This window comes from Homalodisca vitripennis, chromosome 8 (genome assembly GCF_021130785.1).
Source record: "Homalodisca vitripennis isolate AUS2020 chromosome 8, UT_GWSS_2.1, whole genome shotgun sequence".
NCBI classification, from domain to species: domain Eukaryota; kingdom Metazoa; phylum Arthropoda; class Insecta; order Hemiptera; family Cicadellidae; genus Homalodisca; species Homalodisca vitripennis.
Window position 1 is genome coordinate 15,113,698 of NC_060214.1, and position 5,379 is coordinate 15,119,076.

The following is a 5,379-nucleotide window of genomic DNA, read 5'->3' on the forward strand; positions in this document are numbered from 1 at the left end:
ACTGAAAACCAGCTGTTGTCATTATCTAACAGTCCCGGTGCTGGGCTATGCTGGTATCCATGGACACTGACAAGCTATTAAGTAAACATCATTGACACTGTCTCATTTGTCAAGTTGGGCTATACATTGACTGTAGATAAAATCAGTGATCAGCATTGACCTTCAAAGACAATACTACAGGGTCTATATGTTTGTGTGTATTTTTTAAAACAAACTTTCTTGTTCAGTGTCTATCTGTTTGTATGTTGTTTGTCAAACTTTTTCATATTTTATCTGTAAACAAATTTTAAATATTTTCAAAAACATTCTATTTGTGTATTTGTTTTTACTTTAATTTTCATATAAATATAAATAGGCAACAATTGAAAATTATACAGAGTAAAATATAAAATATATTTCATAACATGAACTCTATGTGGATATAAAGGACTGGATATAAAGGATATAAAGAACTGTCAGCTTTTTACCTTTTTTATTAAATTAACTACTGGAACCTGCCAAAGCTGCCCAATTTTTATCTTTGACCTATTCTATATCATACTTAACCCCAATTTGAGCCAACTTTTTCTTCTGTATTGCATTATGTCTAAGAATCCATGTGGTGTATGCAGTATAGGAGTCAAGTACTCTTCGGTAGCTTGCACAGGACACTGTAAACTTTGGTTCCATGCAAAATGCGCTGGACTTTCAAATGGTGATCTGAGGAAACTATTGAAGGCTGGCCATACTACATGGAAATGCAATCAATGCAAAATGCTTCCACTTACAGAGCAACCCAGCCCTCGTTTTAACACAGAAAACATTCTAGCTGACCATTTAGGTAATGTAAGTAATGACAGTTTTTCTCTAAGCACATCTGTTAACTCAAATAGTCTGGAAAATGAAATTCTCAATAGTTCCATTAAAACTTTGGAAAACAGCCTTGTGGATAACAATCTCCTACAACAGAATGCAAATGAAGATGATAAGCTGACGATGGCTGCTAAAATAGGTTCGGCATTGCTTGAAGAGAATAAGCTATTAAAAGAGCATCTAGCTTTTCTGGAAAACAAGTTGGCATGTGCTCAGTGCCATCTGGCAAGCACTGAAGCAAGGATCGAAGAATTTACCAGTAGAGAAGACAAATATCTTAGTAGGATTGAAGCCTTGACTCAAGAGTTATCAGACTTACAAAGTATTATTCAAAAAAAAAGCACAAGAATAAGGAAATTCAAAAAATCTTTGAAGACCACGATAAACAACAAGAAAAACTCAATGCAGATCAAATCACCAGAATTAAATACCTTGAAACACAAAATTCCCAGTTAAACAAAGAGTTATACCTAAAAGAAAGCGAGCAACTCGAAACTAAAACAACTATAGAAAATGGGACTCAAACTACAACAAGTTTTACACCAACGGAAAAAAAAATTTCAAAGTCTGCCAAACATTATATTAGAGTTGGCCCAAATGAAATCTAGATTCAAAGATTCAAGATTCAAGATTTTATTCATCATTAATCATACAGTGATGCAATAGATTTCGTCAATATCAATACAACATAATTTTACTTTTTTATTGCTTGTTGAGTTGTTCCACCCCCCCCCCCCCCCACCCCCCCCCCCCCCCACCCCCCCCCCCCCCCACCCCCCCCCCCCCCCACCCCCCCCCCCCCCCACCCCCCCCCCCCCCCAACATTAAGTTTAGGCTACCTTAATTGGAACTTTTCCATTATAGGCTCTTTCACTTGGAAGGATAACTTCACCACCTTTGTAAAGTTTGAAAATACTATCACTGTTCAATCCATCAATGAATCGACGTGCAGTCACGTATCCCCTTTTTGCTGCAGAAAAAGTAAGATGGCTGTATGTACTGACTTTGAAAGGTTCCTTAGTTCTTACACTTTGACAGGTTTTTTTTTGAAATATTCAGGCCACCACTGGTTAAAATCAAGTATGTCATGATTTTTAACACTTTTTACTATGAACTTAGGCTCCAGTTTTTTTGCACTTTGTATCATTTTATTGTATTGCTCAGGGGAAATAAACTCTGTCATGGCGACGAATTACCCTCTTGATGACCCCCCAAAATCCCGGTCACAAGGTAAAAAAACTGTGCCCTCTAGTTGGGAAAAAAACTTGAATTTCATGAAACCGCTTCATAAGAGTTAATGATAAAAAATACCTAACCATTGTTTGGTTACGATTTTTGCCCTGGGCATGCATCACTAAAAACATAAAGAGGTTTTACTTGTTCATTAACACTGTTTTTGATGTAGTCATTCAATAAGGAACACACAATCGTTAGCACCTTTTTTTGCAACTCCTTCATGGTATGTATACATTGTAGCCTTGTCATCACTTAAGCTGTGGACACAAAACACATAATGCCATAATTTTCGGAGATAAAACATCTCCTGCACAGGCATGCAAGGTAAAGGGAGGTTTTGCATAAAATCAAAACACCACTGCATGAACATCATCCCTATTTTTGCAAATTTCCAGTGATCTCTTCAATCTTTTTGTAAAATTTACATGCTCTCCTTTTATGGATCATTAACTCCACTGCAGATGTTTTCTTTGCACTATCAGTCAGATTTGTAGATTTAATTTTAGTATTAAGATTTTCGCATGTAGAACACACATCAACTTGTGGCCTACCGAATCGGTATCCATATTTTTCTTTGTAGTAATTAAGGAAGTATTCATATTTAATTGTTTTGCTAAGATCAGAATGTTTTTTCAATGAACATTATCATGCATAATTTTGCATGTAAGGCCAGCCTCTAGGTAAGTTACTTCGATGGATGAGTAAATGAGAGGTTTTTTTTTGGATATGATTCGATATGCTCATTCAACTTAATTAAAAAAACTTCATTTGGAATTTTTGAATGATTACCATGTCTACCTCTCATATCCATAGGCTGCTCTCCTTTGGTTAAAATAGATGTCAAACGAAAAAACAACCATACTGCTAGTTACTGCATGTAAGCTTAAGTAAGCCTTACGGCACACTTCAAACTTTTTACCATCAACTACGGTGTTATATTTAAAAGATGAGGAAAGCTGTTTTGAATGTGGACTAATAGATCTGTGCCTTTGAACATCACAGCGGTCAATCAAACCTATCAAATAAGTGTCCCGTTCATTCTTAGGCCTACCACTGTAAACCGTACTAACTATTTTTAAGTTTTTGTTCCTCAGTAAAATTAGAGGTACATTTGTTCCTACAGTCACATTCAGGACCTGTAGTCTTTTGTTCAACTAATACTCCAGAAGTTGTTTACAAAACTCTTCTCCTTTCAGCCTAGCAACTTTCATTTTACTTACAGCATTTCCTACGCCTCTCCTTTTCTTAGCAGGGCTTTCTTCATTTTCTGATGCTTCAGACATAGTTTTTGATCATCATCAAAATGATTAGAACTCACTTAACTTAGAGGGGTAATAGCACAATTACTGAAAATAAATTAGTGTTAAATACTCTCATAACCTTACAACTTTAACTACTTACAGGTTAGTGTATTAGCAATAATAAACCAATATTACACACAATGCACTCTACTGGCCAAACAACGAACTACTCCTCACTGAGGTTAAAAAGGAAAACATTCCTGGAATGTTTTCTTTCTTAATCTCAGTCTAGAATCAAATGGGTTGCCCATGGCTATTAAATATAAAGGAATGTTTTCTTTATTTATCTCATTAGAAGCATTTAGGTCCTGAAAAACAAAATGGCTATTTCAACTCAATTTGTCAAAAAACTGGAATGTTTTCCTTTTTAATCTCACCGCTTCAAATATTCCTGCGTCTTTTATAATTCTATTATTTACAAAAAGTGATGTGTCGTCTGCATAGATGACTGAGTTTAGATTGAGATTGTTTGGCAAATCATTTATTATAAACTAAAAATAAAAAAGGACTAACCCCTGAGGTACTCCTATTGTGACAGTATTCATTGTTGTGTTAGATCCTTTCCTATACAAAAGTAACAAAAATAGAGAATGAAACTACAAGTTTGGAAATGGAACACCTCAGTATACCCTTAGTCTGTGAAGTAACAGTTGCCTCTATCAAACTTTCTGGAAAAGAACAACTTTATATGATAGGTGTATATCGGCCTCCTAATAATCTGACTGACATCACAGCAGAAGCTATCGAGGTCCTTCATAAAGTTCTGGATAACATTCCGACTCACAGCAGAATTATTTTGATTGGGGATATAAATATTGACATTTTAAGACCTACTAGGGAAACTATTATGTTTGATGAATTTCTTTTGTCCCATAACATGACACGACTCCAACTTTCAGCGACCAGAGTATTTCAAGGTCATCAGTCCTCCATAGACGCTATCTGCACAAATGCTGAAATTGATGAATCTCAAGTGAAAATTCTCCATACTGGTATAAGTGACCATTTCGGACAACTTTGTTATCTGCCTCTGTCTGTTGAATAAAAAAAAACTACTACCTCCTCTCATCGACACGTAAGTCCAGAGAACTTAAACAAATCTCAAACGATATTTGGCTGAGGAATCTTGGACTAATGTAATTCAACAAGATAGTGTGGAAGAGGCCTACAGACAATATTTGAAGACAATAACATACTTTTTAGATCTCACTTGTCCAATCAAGAAATTCAGAGTTGTGGCAAAACCAAAAGCTCGACCATGCTATGACGAAGAAGCTCTCCGCTTAAAGAAAGATTTTCTTAAAGCAAATGAGAGATGTTGTCTTTCTGGCAGCCAAGAGGATAAACAAACTTCTACGCAGCTAAAGAAGGCTTACGACTTAAAACTAAGGACCTTAAGACAAGAGGCTAGTGCTGCTCATATTGACAATGCTGCTAACAAAAATAAGGCTGTTTGGGAGATCATAAACAGCGAGGAGAAATCATCAGCACAAGGACACAATTTCTGGATTTGACTTCATAGTTAAAAAACGGAGACAAAATTGACGACCCTATAGATATAGCCAACCATTTTAACAACTATTTCTCAACTATTGCTGATGAAACTCTCAAACAGAACCTGTGCATCAACCCAACAATGCAATTTGTTCAGAACTCACCTGTTGGAATGCCACTCACCTCTATGGAACCCACATCCAATTGAAGAAATAAGTAAAGTAATAGACTCACAAAAAACAAAATCCTCTTTTGGCTTAAATGAAATATCCTCAAAAATTCTAAAATTTTGTAAAAATGAAGTAGCGGTACCGATTTTTCATATCACACAACTGTCTCTTCTGCATGGTACTTTCCCCTCAAGTATGAAAATTTCCAAAGTTATCCCTCTTCACAAAAAAATCCAGTAAACACCACATAGAAAATTTTAGGCCAATATCTTTAATTCCAACTGAATCCAAAATTATTGAGAAAATTGTACTCTCTAGACTTTTCA